The sequence below is a fragment of the Ailuropoda melanoleuca genome, chromosome 7 (assembly GCF_002007445.2).
Source record: "Ailuropoda melanoleuca isolate Jingjing chromosome 7, ASM200744v2, whole genome shotgun sequence".
NCBI classification, from domain to species: Eukaryota; Metazoa; Chordata; class Mammalia; order Carnivora; family Ursidae; genus Ailuropoda; species Ailuropoda melanoleuca.
In genome coordinates, this window is record NC_048224.1 from 91010631 (window position 1) to 91027371 (window position 16741).

At 42.0% G+C, this 16741-nt stretch overlaps 1 long non-coding RNA gene across 1 annotated transcript in view; it reads left to right on the forward strand.

The window, feature by feature from the left end:
• The window catches only part of LOC117803104, a 130169-nt gene that overhangs the window by 10379 nt on the left and 103049 nt on the right, over nucleotides 1–16741 (forward strand). Inside the window, exon 3 of the long non-coding RNA XR_004626760.1 lies at nucleotides 15849–15994. This is a non-coding gene — a long non-coding RNA (uncharacterized LOC117803104). The remainder of the gene's footprint in view (nucleotides 1–15848; nucleotides 15995–16741) is intronic.

Sequence of the window (16741 nt, forward strand, 5' to 3'; positions counted from 1 at the left end):
GTGAGAATATAGAAACTGCATTTTAGATTTTTCTATTCTTTTGAGTGAGGCTTGGATGACTATGTATTTCCGCCTTAGGACTGCCTTTGCAGTATCCCATAGGTTTTGGACCGTTGTGTTTTCATTCTCACTGGTCTCCATAAATTGTTTAAATTGTTTTTTGATTTCCTGGTTTATCGAGTCATTCTTGAGCAGGATGGTTCTTAGCCTCCAAGTGTTTGAGTTTCTTCCAGGTTTTTCCTTGTGGTTGAGTTCCAATTTCAGAGCGTTGTGGTCTGAGAATATGCAGGGGATAATTTCAATCTTTTGGTATTGGCTGAGACCTGTTTTGTGTCCCAGAGCATGATCTATTCTTGAGAATGTTCCATGGGCATTTGAATNCATAGTTAAAATGTCCATGCTACCCAGAGCAATCTACACTTTCCAGAGAGAACATGTCATTCGCTTTTGTTTATCAACACACAGCACAGGGAAGATGCAACCCAATCGAATGCAGTTTGACATACAAAGGCCAGCGGAATTAATATGAACAGATACCAACAATGGGTATTTACTATATTCCAGACAGCCTTTTAAATAGCTTACCTGTATTCTTTCATTTCATTCTCATGACAACCCATGACGTTGGTTGTAAATTACCCTGTTTTTACCAAGGCGAGAACTGAGACTCAGAGGAAGGAGGGAACACACGGCAGAAAACACAAGTGGTCAGTGACAAAGCTCGGATGGAAGCCCAGCCATCCGATCACAGTGCCTCCCCTCCTAGCCGCTGTGTTTTACTGCCTTTTAAAAAATGTGTGTTTGGGGTGCCTGGGTGGCTCCATCGGTTAAGCATCTGACTTTGGCTCAAGTGGTGATCCAAGGGTCCTGGGATCGAGCCCCAAGTCAGGCTCCCTGCTCAGTGGGGAGTCTGCTTCTCCTTCTCCCTCTGCCTGCTGCTCCCCCTGCTTGTGCTCTCTATCTCTCCTGTCATATAAGTAAATAAAACCTTTTAAAAAGGATTGCATATGTACACATATATACAATTAAAAGAATATCTGCAAAGCAGGTACTTGTATAAGCCCTGGTCCCATCAACAAACAACATTGCCAGTGCTCTAGAAGCTTCTCGGGCAGCCTTGTATGACCATGATTGTCTTTTGATAACACCTCATTCCCTAGAGATAACACTTTCTGATTATTGTGATGACCATTTTCGTGCTCTTTTATAATGTATCGAGGCTTTTAACCCTATGCTGTTAGTATTCTACTTGTCTTGCTACTTTTGTAAAGCTATCATCAATGCTTATAATCCTACACCACTTTTTTTTTTCTTTTCACGGTACCATTCAAAGCCTTCTGCATAGAAGCTCTGTTTTCATTTCCTATTGTTTTCCTACGTGAACCTCTCCTGTATCTTGTGACGGATTTATATGCCCCCTAATATATTATATACATTGCTTCTTCCTTTACATTCACTGTAGCAAATCCCTTCCTCCAAGCCTCCTGTCCCCACATTCGCCCTTTTCTTATGGCCCAGCTGCCTTCTGATGGGTTTATTCCATAGGGATTCTTTCTCCCCTGAACTGCTCTGTTCCTTGTATCTACTCCACCCATTTTATACTTTCCTTGCAGTGCTGTGTGATGCTCTGCTTTATTAATATAAAGCCTTCAAGTGTTTGTTACTATTAGCAATGCTTTATTCATCATTCATTTATTCATCCAGTACCTCTCTGGTAAGCATACTGTGTGGCAGACGTAGGGCCTGTGTACGCAGTGGAAAATAAGATATACCAAGTTCTTGCCCTCGTGGAGCTTACTTCCTGGAGTGAAAAGGCAAATAAAAAACAAGAAAACAAGTAAATAAGATAATTTTGGTAAATAAGAGATCATTGTGAGAAGCCCTGAAAGAAATGAAACATAGGTGGGATGATGGGGACAGGGGGATCCTTGGAGCTGGGATGTTTTCTATCATTTGGTAGTAAGCATTGAGTCAGAAAGCCAACTCAAAGGCTCTGAGGCAGAAACCAGCCGGGCCTGAAGGAGAAGAGACATGAGCAGGAGGACAAGAGGGGTTAGAAGTGATCATGGGTAAATCATGTGGAGTCATTTAGTTCTGAATGGTAAGTAGTAATGGTAACTGGTAACTAGTTTTAAATTTTTCTAGATGCAGTGGGAAAGCACTGCACAGTTTAAGGAATGGAAGGGAGATATTTGTCCTTGCTTATGAGCTCTTACTTCACGTTGTCTTTTTGCTTTTTATATACATGGTATTTTCCCCTCTAACTAGAGCGTTCAATCTTTGTAGTTCCTTGGAAATTGTTACCATCGATACTGTTAGTCATGTTACAGAGCCCGTGTGGATGCCCTTTCAGGGCTGTAATTATCCTAACACTTTCAGTTTTTAGCTATGTCAAACTTTTCAGAGAGTGCTGAGTATATTCAAACACCCATCAACTCCGGAAAGTTTCGGCTGGACAACTGAAGTACCTTTGCGTGCTGATTACACTGTCAACAAACATGACCCACCGTGCGGGCGACTCAGGAGGTGCCAAGATAGTTGTGAGCTGTTCAGGACCTAACGTGTGCCCTTTCATGATGAGGGCTCACTTGATGAGACTGAATTCCAACTGACCTTTTGCGCATTTCTCAAAGCAAGACGTACAGAGCGAGGGAGAGGAGCTGTGCTTTCTGATAAACCTGGCAGGCACAGCCATTGCCTTTTGACTTAAATTTCCCAGGGACTCCGTGCATTTCATCTCCATACGGCATGTGCCTTTGCTTCTGAGAATTTTAAACAAGCAGAGCAACTGTCAAGAAGTGAAAATGAACCCTCACCAAATTTATCCGCTTATACGAAACTGAGATGTGAATGCATAAGGTGGCGGGGGGGGGTGAGCCATTAATAATAAAGAGCTGAGAGCACGTGTCTGGCACTGGACATCGCNTGGGGGGTGAGCCGTTAATAATAAAGAGCTGAGAGCACGTGTCTGGCACTGGACATCGCTCGTGATTGATACTTGGATCGCTCTTTNGGGGGTGAGCCATTAATAATAAAGAGCTGAGAGCACGTGTCTGGCACTGGACATCGCTCGTGATTGATACTTGGATCGCTCTTTACTATTTAAAGAAGCAAAAATGCACTTCAGAATTGGAAAGAAAGGTCTGTAATTCTGTGAAATAAGACTGGCCAGGAGCAAGGCATATGGCTGTTGGCCTCAGGCAGGTTTCTCAGGACTGAGAGAAGAGGCTGCTTTGCTAGCAAGTTGAGATTAGTTATTAGACAGTGGCCCCAAGGCGCCACTGCCCCAGAGGGAAGCACTGATGTTCTGATCACACTCCATTACTCCTCAGTGCTGCTAATGAGCCGGATTTCCAAAAGGGATTGCTCCCTTTAAATACAAGTACTTTTATACTCACCAAAATGACCTGAAATTGTACTTACAAATGGATCATATTTAAATGGCTCAACTGTCCAAGTAGCTGGTCACTTGATCCTCATGCGAGGGATGCGGTGACTCATTACTCCAAGGATAGCCTGAAAAACGTGGGTCGGAGATGCTTTAAAACAACTACATTTAAAAGTGTTCCCCAGAGATGTAGTTTCAGGAGGAAATAGTAGAGTTCCAGTTGCCTGGCACATAACTCTTCAATTTTAAGATCAAAAAGTACTTATTGAACTTCTACCATTTTCCAGGCACTGTGCTAGATGCTAGGGATACAATGGTGAACAAGACAGAAAGGGGCCCTGCCTTCATGGGACAGACTTCCTCATGCAGAGACAAAAACACACAAGCACACACATACGATAAACACATACATAAATAGATGGTTGGAAAGTTGTATTTAAGGCCTGTAGAGGAAAGAGAAAAGAGGTGAGCTTATGAAGTTGGCAAATGATAAAAAAACCAAAAAACAAACAAAAAACCCCCGTAATGTTTGGCCTGATTAAGATAATAAGAAAAGATCTCAGTAAAGGGGTGACTGTGTTGAGATCTAAAACAAAAGAAGGACTTAGTCTTAAAAATACTGGAAGGGGGCAGGTGAGAGTCCTCCAAGCAAGGATGTGTTCTGAGAACTGAGATGTACCGGAGTGTGCAGAGTGTGTCGTAGGAGAGAAGGAAAGAACTATGCATGATGATGGACAGAGGGTCTGAGCAGGCAGAGACATCTTAGCCATGGGAAGAAGTTTGAATTTAACTTAAATGCAGTGCAAAGCCATCGAAAGTCTTTAAGTAGGGGGAGGTATGCTCAGACTTGTATTTTGCAAAGCACGACTATTTTTCTCTGAATTTCCTAATATGCCTGGCATATTGATATAACTCGGGGAGTCTTGACAAAACCATACTGTTCTTTTTTTTTTTTTTAAGATTTATTTTTGTATTTTAGAGTGCACATGACTGGGGGGGGGGCAGAGGAAGAGGGAGAGAGACTCTCAAGCAAACTCCCCACTGGGCAGTGAGCCAGACTTGGGGCTCCATCTCACAATCCTGACATCATGACCTGAGCTGAAACCAAGAGCTGGAAGGTTAACCAACTGAGACACTCAGGTACCCCAAAGCCATACTGTTCTAAGTTTGCAAATTTCATATAGTTCTTCTTTTCGTATTATTCATTTTTACACAATTTTTGAGTGTCTGTGATATGGTACATGGTTAACTGTGGATACACAGGGAAGATAGACATTCATTATTTAGGGTGGAAGACCATACAAGAATGGGAAATCTTCACCCATGTGATGCATACTCCCCCAGCCTGAAGTTCAGAGATTCTAGGAGTATGAAGGGAAGCAAGTCCTTGAACCTGGAGAGCTGTCCTTGGGGAGGTTGCTCTACTCCCCACCTCTCCTTACCCCCTGCCCCACCCCAGGATTCTGTCAGCATATTTTAATACTTCGGTGCTTTGAATGCATGGCTACATAAGCCCATATAATAACACAGCAGTTATGCTGTATTTTCCTTTCTGTGTGTGTGGTTAATGGCAGGGTAGGTTCAGAGTAACAAAAATTGGATGATTGCATGAAGGCCAGCCCTAGCTTTGTAGCTTGATCAGGCTATGAGAGTCTTTGTAACAAAGCAGTGCTTAACTTCACCAATGATGTTTAGAAATCTTATTGCAGAAGTGGTATCATCATAGGTAGTCATAGATACAGCAAATCAAAACTGTCCACATTAAAAATACTGAATTGTGTAGCACTGAAGAGTGAAACCACTCTTAATTTTAAAAGGGAACCAAGAAGGAACACAGGTCTTAAGGGAATTTTTGGTGTTATTTCTGATGACTTAAGATCTCTTTCTGTTACGTCAACTAGAAACAGCTTTCTTAAAAGCTAATGGATGGACTTCCTGCAATCATAGAGCAAAACATATGTGGCTAGAGCATAAAGACTTATTTTCACCTTTATTCTTATCTTGGTAAAACAGCCCACTGACTGTATCAGCCCGCGTCTGGCTGAGGTTTAGTGCTGCTGTAGTCGGCATTAAAGACAGAGAAAGAGAGAGGGGCACCAGATACTCTAACCGCCACAGGCATAAGCCATTATCTTCACCCTGTGAAAAATTGCCTGATTTCCTCTCTTGATAAAACTAGACATGAGTTTAAAAACATTACTTAGAAACATAAACCTCAGATACCCAAGTCCTTACTTCTCTTCCTTTATCACTCACAAGAGCCTTTGAGAATTGGGGCGGGGGGAGGTAACTACTTGTAATGAAATGCACTTAAAGAGGGGAAAATGTAAGGTTTCATTTTTTGACGCACAGCTGATAGAACCATTATCTCAGGAGGGCTTATTCAATCAAGAGCTGGAGATGCTGAAGCAAGCAGAGAGTAAGAGGTGTGAAAAGGCTTTCATTGAGGCATCAGAGTGAACCCTGCCAGCCAGGTTCTCTGTTGGCTCCCCTTGGCTCTGGCCCCGTTAGGGCACGCACCAGCCTTGTTGGGGCACGCACTTCTGTAGGGACCACACGGCATTCTCTCTGCGACGGGACCATTCTTGGAGTGTCCCCTAAGCTTGATCTGAATACTTTGGCAGAGCATTGATGCTGTTTGCTCTCTGTCCCCGAGCCACCTTCCCGGTGCTGTTCCCTTATCACTTCCTTTTCATCCACCCACTGCTGTATCATCCCAAGCTCTCCATTGTCCTGCACAGCCTCCGGTGCCTTTGTTCCTGAGGTTCTTATCACATTTTCAGATGTCATCTTTTTTCATTAAATCTCTGTAACTCTATTCTGATCATTACTGCCTATTTTCTATCTCCCTCCCCTGGTTTTGCATTTTGCTTCCATGCCCCATTTTAGCATTTTCACATTCCTCTGTTATTCTACTTGTGTTTCTATCTTCTCTTGCCTGCAGTCTGTGAGTTTTTTGAGAACAATGAGTCATGTCATCCCTGCATCTCTCTCCGAAACTTGTACGTGCAAAGGGTATTTATTAAGCACATTCTAAGTGCATTGTTCTAGGGCCAGGGAGACAAATAGAACAAAAGAACAAAATGCACATAGTCCCCGTTCTCATGGAATTTGTTGGGAGAATGACAATAAACAGGAAACATAGACAAAATAATTACAAATTGTGATTCAAGTTATAAAGCAAACAGGATAGTGGGATAAAAGAGTCTCTGAGGAAGGGAGATACTTCATTAGTTGGGTCTAAGAGCAGGCTCCCTTGTAGTGGTGACCTGAAGGCTGAAAAATTGCCATTCTGGGGAGTGGCAGTGGGCAGGCCAAGTAGAACATTCTGGAGAGTAGGATCGACAAAATCCTGAGGCGGGAAATGCTTGGCATACTCTAGGAATGGTCTGAAGTCATTTTGTGGTGAGGGGGAAGGAGGTAGGAGATGGAGCTGGCAGGTGGGCTGGAGCCACATCACTCAGGACCAGGAGTTTGAGTTCTGTTCTAATGCAGTAGGAAGCCACTGGAGGGTTTTAAGCAGGAATGTGATATTTTTTGATATATATTTTTCAAAGCTATTATAGATAATTATTGAATTCAGCTGTCTAAGACCAGGGCTTATTTTGTCTAAATTAATATTGTTGGTTTTTGTTTTTTTTCACTGGAAGCATTTGTAAGAACTCCACGTGTGAGACTAGAAAACCATTAAAAAGAATACTAATGCGTATTTTTCGTGTTCATTGTCTTGGCCCTGTAGTTTTGATTGTCTCATTTCTACTAATCTATGAAAAAGGTTTTGCTAAACATACTTCTAGTATAAACAGAACATTGAGGAATGGGGTGGTATGTGTTTATGTGAGTATGGTACCCCTTTAATTGAATTCGGAGAGCAAATATTTAAAAATCAGCACAATAACTTGTCCTTATAATTAAAATCTCTTCCCTTCACATTATTTCTCTCTGCATCTAGGATTGCCCTTCATAAATGTGAGAAATCCTCTTATTGTTCTAATCAAGAATCCGCACATTTTGGAGCGTGATTGATTTAACTTTTAACAGGCGTCTTTGTGGTAGGTGAATCTTGGCTGGTCTTCCTTCCAGGCAGAATGAATAAGCGAAGCGGTATGGGGTTTCCATAGAGCAGTTATGAAGAGGGGCCAAGAAATGTGATGGGAATGGCAACTTTTAGACCCAAGTGGTAGGGAGGCTGAAGAACAGGCCTTATGTTCAGAGAGATTCAACTCTAATGCTACTATAAAACTTCCCTGGTAATAATTCAACTTGGAATAATGCAGCAAGACTTTATCGGTAACCACCTATTTGTAGCTGAAAAGACTGGAAATAGTTTCACACGATGAAAACCAGCTCTAAGGCAAACTGACATAAACCAAATGTTCCTGATAGATCCGCCTACTCTTCATAAACAGAATGGGGCCTGCAACAGTGGGAGGCTGGTCCATCTCTAATTTTATTCTCTCATTGGTGCTCATCCTCCCTAGATTGGAAGTGGAGTATGTTTCAATTAACTTAAACATTTAACTACTCCAGAATGGGTTTCTAGATTCCAGGTCCACTGGGAGAAAGCAAACTGTTTCATTTAACCACTGTGATGGATAGTATCCTTGATCATGCAGTTTCTAACAGTTTTGAGAGTAGTTTTTGGAATGATAATAGTTGTCAGAGGTGAAACTATTATATGTATATATTAATAGCCTTCAAGTTTTTTATGAAGTAATCCAGTAAAATTGACTTCTACCCAATCCCCACTATCCTCACTATTGGCAACATTTCATCTGTGGGTTGTTGTTGAGACATTTTTACTGTTTACCAGATGGGGCAAGATTTTACATAACTTAAAACATCTGCTCTCGTTTCAGTCCAATATGATCATCTATTTATATTTTTGAATTATATTATTCATTTCCTTTTAAATGATCATGAAACTGTTTTCAGAAGGATAAGTTTACATGATATTTACCAAAGACATTTAACTTTCTTTTTTAATCTGATATTAGGATAAGCCATATTGTGAGCTGTGAATGTAGTAAAATATTTAGATGTCGCTTCACTTTGGAAATATTTGATTTCATAATTAACTGTTGTTAACATCACCTCTACTTTCCTGCCTGTGTACACCTGCATATAGGCATGTCAATATAAATATGAAATAGAGAAAGCTATTTTAGATTGTGCCAAGGGTCTGACATAAAATAGAAGTTTTCAGAAGGTACTGTGGGAATAATACTGACCCTGAAAGAATGGAAGAAGGAAAAGATATTTTAAAAAAAATGGAAATGGAATTATCTACTGGGACTTTGAACTGGCTAATAATGAAATTACTATTGTACAATATAAAAATAACCTTTTATATATAATAGTCAAAATTGGATGTAGATGTTACTATTGTTCCCCCGTTTTATAGACAAGGAAACTAAAGCCTAAGGACATTTAGCCACTTACCCAAGGTCACAGAAGTGAGGCCACTGGGGCTCAGACCAGTCCCTTTTGAATCCTTGGAAAGCCCAGCTAACAGCACATACATCCATGATTCTGAGAGATGAGATGACAGCTCCCCTTTTGCTTATTATTGGTTTATAGGACCTGTTGCTCTCATAGGCTTAGATATCACCTTGGGGGGTCACAGCGCATTTGCTGGGATAGTGAGTTGAATTGTGTCCCCTCCCCCAAAAAAAAGATAGGGCAGGCAGGTTCTGTCCCCCATTACCTGTGAATATGACCTTATTTGGAAATAGAGTCTTTTCAGATGTAATTCAGTTAAGGATTTCCAGATGAAATCATCCTGGACTTAGGTTTGGCCCTAAATCCAATGACAAGTGTCCCTATAAGAGGGAAAAAAGAAGACACAGGGTCCAGGTAAAGATGGAGGCAAAGATTCAAGTTACTCAGCTACAAGTCAAGGAAAACCAAGAATTGCCAACCACCACCAGAAACCAGGAGAGAAACAGAGAATGGATTCTCTCCCAGAGCTTCCAGGAGGTAGCAGCCATGCCAACACCTTGATTTTTTGCTTCTCTGCTCCGGAACTACAAAACAATGAATTTCCGTTGCTTTAAGCCACTGAGTTTGTGTGATTTTTTTCATGACAGCCCTAGACAACTAAATAGCTGGTTCTCTTCTATAGTCTGCGTAAAGAATAATATTAAAATATCATAATTTTGGCTACTTTTTTTTTTTTTGCTATAGAAAGCAAGATAAAAATGGCAAGTTGACTAGAAATGCCAGTAGAAAAAGCGTTAGGGGATGGCAATTCTAGGATATCCACTGGATAATTATGTAGCTCTGAAAGAGTCCCTTAACTTCTCAGAGCCTCATCTATAAATGGGTGCAGTAGGGCCGCCCGCGGTCTTGAAGTTGGATGATTCCTGCTCTCACCTTGAGGCCGGCTAGCTTGGCACTACTGTTCCCCCAGGAGCGGAACATGGCTTGGCAGAACCGAGGCACCTGTGTGCAGACCCTACCTCTATCGTTTGGTTGCCAACCTCAGCTTCTTTTCAATACAATAATGGTCATTATATTTACTTTAGAGGGTTATGAGGGGGGTTAAATGGGAAAATGTATATAAAACATATTTTTGGCACATAGTAGGTTGTCAACGGTAATTTCTCTTCCATCATTAAACTGTAGTTTTTATTTCAGATACCTCAGGGCCAGTTTATCATCATGTTGACTCAGTCCTGAAGGCCTTTCTAGTGATTGACAAGCAGGTGTCTTAATCTTTTTAAAAAAAATTCCATTATTTTTTTTTCAGTTTTCATTCTTGGCTCTGTCTTCTATGTATCACCTACGGACAAGGACATGTATATTGAATACTTCTTAGTTTGTTTTGAAAGAATAGTTTGAAAATAATTTTTTTCTTTCAAACTATGCTCTCTTCACACCCCCCATAAACCCACACCCCGAGAATTTAAAAATCTCTGAAATAATACTCTAAGTGGGACTCACTGGAAATGGTGCTCTGCCATTGTCTGACAAATACAAGTGATTGACATTTCTAACTGATTTTGGAGGAGGGCTTTTTAAATGAGACAGTCTTCAGTATATAACTTAAAAGCACCTAGAGCCACCACTTGCATAAATTCAGGCCTACCTAAGAGTGATGCTGTGTAACAAAGCAGGGACTCGGAATGCTAATGCATAGTATACCCTTAAAAGCCTAGATGAACTGGAGCACCTGGGTGACTCAGTTGGTTAAGCATTTGACCTTTGATTTCAGCTCAGTTCATGATCTTAGGGTCCTGGGATCAAGCCCCATGTCGGGCTCTGCGCTCAGCAGGGAATCTGCTTGAGGATTTTTCCCCCTCTGCCCCTCTCCCAGCTCATTCTCTCTCTTTCTCTAAAATAAATAAATAAATCTTAAAAAAAAAAAAAAGCCTGGATGAACTATGAAATTTAGTCCCCGTTGGCCTTTTCTGGTTAAAAGAAATAAATTTCAGAAGCCCCTGAATTTTGAAATATCAAATATTTGTTACGTTTTTTAGACTAAGACGGGTAGTCAGATGCACGGTCCTGAGCAGCACTTATTACTAAAACCCTAATTTCTCTCCTTTCTGTTTTTATCACATACTAGAAGCTGATCTCCAGCTCCCAGACTTCCTTCAGCTCCCCAACCCAGCATCCTACCCACCTCTCTCTGGCTCCCCCACCATTCCTTTACAACGCACATTGACCTGTCCTAGTCTGGCTACGTAAGCTCCATCCTGTTTATAAGCAGGGAGGAGGGACAGGGTTCGCCTGGGCAATGCCAGGAGGATTCTCTTTCTTTCCTTTCCTTTTTATTTCCCTTTTCCTTTCTCTTAATTTTTTTAAATTTAAATTCAGTTTAGTTAACATATAGTGTATTAATAGTTTCAGAGATAGAATTTAGTGATTCATCCGTTGAATATAACACCCAGTGCTCATCACAAGTGCCCTCCCTAATGCCCATCACAGATTTACCCCTTCCTCCCACCCACCTCCCCTCCAGCATCCTTCAGTTCGTTTCCTATAGTTAAGAGTCTCTTACGGTTTGCCTCCCTCTCTGATTTACATCTTGTTTTATTTTTCCCTCCCTTCCTATGCTCCTCTGTTTTGTTTCTTAAGTTCCATATATGAGTGAAATCATATGGTATTTGTCTTTCTCTGACTGACTTATTTTGCTTAGCATCATATCCTCCACTTCTATCCATGTCATTGCAAATGGCAAGATGTCATTCTTTCTGATGGCTGAGTAATATTCCATTGTATATATACACACCACATCTTCTTTATCCATTCATCTGTTGATGGACATCTGGGGTCTTTCTGTAGTTTGGCTACTGCGGACATTGCTGTTATGAACATTGGGGTGCAGGTGCCCCTTTAGATCACTACATTTGTATCTTTGGGGTAAATACCTAGTAGTGCAGTTGCTGGGTCGTAGGGTAGCTCTATTTTTAACTTTTGAAGAACCTCCATACTGTTTTCCAAGGTGGCTGCACCAGCTCAAGTTCCCACCAGCAGTGGAAGAGAATTCCCCTTTCTCTGCAGAGGGTTCTCTTTCTTGAGCTGGGGAAAATGCTGTGAACTTAATGTAAAACATAATTTTTAGACCTGTCACAACAAGTTTATAATTATAAACTATTCACTTACATGTACTTCAGATATATTATCAGATTTCCTCTTTAAAATATTTTATGACGTTCTCATAATACATTACTATTATGAGGAGGCTAGCTGACTTGGCTGAGTTAAGTGTAGAGGCAAAACTTGAATCTGGGTCTTTCAACTCCTAGTCTTGTGTCTCTCATCTATCTATCTGTCTGTCTGTCTATCTATGTATCTATCTATCTATCTTACCATCTACTTATCTGTATTTCTTTATCCATCCATCTAGTCTCATTGCTTTACTGTAACCATACTCAAATGGATGCATGTAACGCGTGTTTAAGTAGAATGTGGGAGGCAGTGGTCATAAATGGTTGGCACCCTCCCAACCACATAGTGCTGTGTGGTGTGTGCCAGTCCTCATGGTCAACCACCTCCGAAGCTGCCAGCACGTTCTAAAGGGTCATAACAATTGAAGGTACGCTATCAGAACGGAGGACCAAAAGGGGAGAGATATAGGCAATGAGACAATTTTACGGGGTGGATATGCTATAAAATTTTACTATCACTTATTCCTAATTCCACCTTTCCTGAGTAATGTGATCAAAATGTAATGCAATAAAAATAAAATGAAATAATTACTTTCCAAGTCCATAAGTGGAAATCAAAAGTCAGTGGAAAGGCAGCTTTTCCAAGTTGAAAGCCATTCAAACTATGAATAAATTGTATCAGATTATTGCTATTAATTAACCAATCTATTCAAAAAACTTTTTTGGGGTAGAAATAGCAGAGACCTAAGAATAGAAAGCATTCTTGAAAGGCCAGCAGGGTCTGATTCCTATTCTAGGCTCACTGTAACCCTAATCCCAGTTCTCCCACTAAAAATGATTTTCAGCATACATGCTTTTTAAAACACGAATTCAATAAAATCAATAATATTTCTTTTCCTAGTCTAGGAGTCACAAACCTTTTCCCATAAAGGGCCAGAAAATAAATTTTAGGCTTTGTGGACTGTATGGTCTCTATCACAACTGCTCCCGTCTTCCTTTGCGGCTTGAAAGCCGCAACGGACAGAAATGAATTACATGTGACTCTGTTCCAAACAACTTTATTACAAAGACAGGCAGTGGGTGGATTTAGTTTGCGGGCTGTGGTTTGCAGACCCCTTTCCTAGATCAAACTGAGAAGTCAAGGAGGTGGGTGTGATGCTAGGAAAACCTGTGTTTTTGCTGAATATAAAATGCAAGACAAACATCTGTACGTGTTGCGGGACATGGCTGCATTAGCCCATCCCGATTTATTAATCTATGCAAACACTGTCCGCTCACCGTCCCTCCTGTGTGATTCAAGAATCTCTTTACTTTTCAACAGCAGAGAAACAAAGTTCCAGTTGTCTTCAAGGCTAGGCCTGCTCTATGGGGAATGGCAATGAATTGGAAAAGCAAATATTCTCTCTTACCGAAGTTTTAAGATAGAAAGTGGAGAAATAAAAGCTTCATTAGTAGCCAGAACTGGGCCTTGGATGCTCATTGGTTTTGAAAGCACCAAGTAGGCGAAAAAAATGAATGCATCAATCTTTTAGAATCAATGCATCTCTCCGTAAATAGAGCTACCTTTCTATTTCAACCCCATTCTCTCTTCATCCACCATAGAGACACCAGAAATCAGGTCGTCCCAGAGTTAAACTACATTACGGTGCCAGACAAAGGTTCTTGGCATATAGACTCTTAGCAAAATGACAACCACACTGCAAACTTTAGAAAATGTAACATAATGTAACATACGATCCATCCAGAAGCCTCCCAAATAGATGGGAAGCCAGCAGCTGCGAGCTGTCGCTTTCAGCACCTGACCTCCTGAGATGCTTAATAAAATAGCCTACAAAGTATTACTCTCTCATCAGTGCCAAGAGGCATTTGTGGGGAGATAAATAAAGCTATTTTCCAAAACGGGGAACATTCTGGTGTGCCGGTATTGAAATGACAGTTTCTTTATGGGATAGGAGACGGGCAGGAGAACACCGGCCAGGTAGTTGCCCCTGTGCCCGCCACCAGTCTAAGGTCTATAATGAGATTCCAAATTAGATCGCTGAACCTCAGAGACGAGGTGCTTCACATCTGCGAGACGTTCAGCTTGACTTCATAATGAGTTCACCGAGCAGAATGAACCACACTCGAAATCAAATACTTTGCATTCAGGATGAAATAAGTGGGGATCAATCATAGTCAGGGAAGTAGCGTTTGCTCGGAATGTAATGCTATACTGAGCTAAAGGAAAAAAAAAAAAGGGACAGCAGAATGTGGAGCGTACAAGAGAGCTGGTTCATGGGTGACACAAATGTGCAGCGTTTGAGCTGGGGCAGAGCTTCACGTATTAGCCTCTGGGGATGATGCCTATGGAAGGTGGGATGGTGAGAAGGATAAAAGGGTCATGCTCTTACCCTGTGACCCAGCCATTGCACTACTGGGTGTTTACCCCAAAGATACAGACGTAGTGAAGAGAAGGGCCATATGCACCCCAATGTTCATAGCTGCATTGTCCACAATAGCTAAATCGTGGAAGGAACCGAGATGCCCTTCAACAGATGACTGGATTAAGAAGTTGTGGTCCATATATACAATGGAATATTACTCAGCAATCAGAAAGAACGAGTACTCAACATTTGCTGCAACATGGATGGCACTGGAGGAGATAATGCTAAGTGAAATAAGTCAAGCAGAGAAAGACAATTATCATATGATTTCTTTCATCTATGGAACATAAGAACTAGGAAGATCGGTAGGGGAAGAAAGGGATAAAGAGAGGGGGGGTAATCAGAAGGGGGAATGAAACATGAGAGACTATGGACTATGAGAAACAAACTGAGGGCCTCAGAGGGGAGGGGGGTGGGGGAATGGGATAGACCGGTGATGGGTGGGTAGTAAGGAGAGCACGTATTGCATGGTGCACTGGGTGTTATAGGCAAATAATGAATCATCGAACTTTACATCGGAAACCGGGGATGTACTGTATGGTGACTAATGTAATATAATAAAAAAAAATTAAAAAATAAAAGGGTCATGCTCTCTACCAACGCAAATCAACATGCCTGGCAAGCACCCCCAAACACCATCATCCTAGGAAGTGTTTTCAAAGTGTACTCTTCCCAGAGACTTTTGTCTGGGGACAGCTTTGGGAAACCAAACAGCAGGCTTGGTAACATGAGTGTTTTGTTTTGCACGCAGGTGAGATTCTAGATGGAGCCAGGCAGAGCCCATCTACAGATGGCATGAGGGAGTGTCAGCAAATGCTGGGACACCCCCGTGGGCAGCTGAAGAGCTTCGCAGGATAACCTGCACCTTTTGCTGGCCAGGCAGCTCGCTCTCAAATCCCTAACATTAGTTTCTGGGAAAAGCTCTGAGGCTGGCATGGCCAACACCCCAGTAATCCAGGGCCTTTTATCCCAGCCAGCCGGCCATGATTAGTATACCTGCCAGGGCCAGGGTCCCCCCAAGATAGGGTTTGGCTGCTGGAAATAATCAGGGGTGCCCCCAGGTGTGACCCACCTCTCCTTTCTCAGAACCGAGATCGTTACCTGTTCACTGTCTAGCGGGGAAATGTCACTGGAGGCCTCATTAACAGCAGACAGTACAGAGAGGCATCCTATAACTTCTGGCCTTTCTGCAGGATGTGAAGCTCATATTATAGGAGGAAGAAAAAGAACAGGTGTCATGACTTGTCTTTTTCTTTTTTCATCCTGCAACTGTCACTCACAGGGTTCCAAACAGAATGAAAAGCACCAACAGGAAGCTCAGTAAGTTGCCTGGCTTGGGAGGTCATGCTGGTTTGTTGCACTCATTGTTTTTACGAGAAAGGACAGTGACCCAGTGTCCCTCTTTCCTACTTTATCTTTCAGGATTCTCTCTTGACTTGACACAGCCTCTTGGCTGCCAAGCTCCATCCAGATCCCAGCAGCTACCTGCTTGGATCAGTCCTGGACACGGCCCTGCTGCTGGCCTTAGGCTACCTTCTGGAATCCTCCAGAAGTTGCAGAGGGAGGAAGTAAGTGCATTTCATTCTCTCTGTTCCTCACTGCGTCTGCTAATGAAAGCTTTCTGCTATGGGGGAGAGAGACTGGCCCATCTGGTGCTCCTTTGCTCCCTAGTAAGATTATAGGACTAGAAGGGAAATAATTTGGACGGCAGCCTCTGGCTGTTCCTCCCGTTCCTTCTCTGGCCTCGTCCTGAAACGCCAAGCTGTGATTTTTCAGCATGGCAATGGACTGCAACCGAGCGGGTGATAGGATGCAAGGCTCTCAGGGTCAAAGAAAAACAAGGTGGGGACATGCAGTACATAATAGAGTTAGCAATGCTAGTGTGTGGAATGCCTCTTGAGGAAAAGGTGCTTCCCACACTGCTCTCCCAATTAACTTACTGTGGAGCGTTTCCCGGGGCTGTTATTCTGGGGGGAACTTTAAGGGTTAAATGGTGAGAATGGTCATTGCTGTTCATTATACCAACTTACTGAGGTAGTGTACTTATGGCTCACACCAACAGCCATTGCTATCAAGGAGGCAGGAAGACTATGGTCTCTCATTAAGACAAGTACAGATTGATCCAGGGTGTTCAAGGTCAAACCATTAAAAGAAGTGCTATTGTTCTGCTATTCGTCTCCCTCTCTTTTAAATTTACTCCTCTCCAATTCATTGAATTCCACCCCCCTCCTCCCCCCTCCCCCCCCCACTTTTAAAAAAAAAAAAAAAAAAAAAAAAAAAAAAAAAAAAAAAAAAAAAAAAAACTCCCCCCCCCA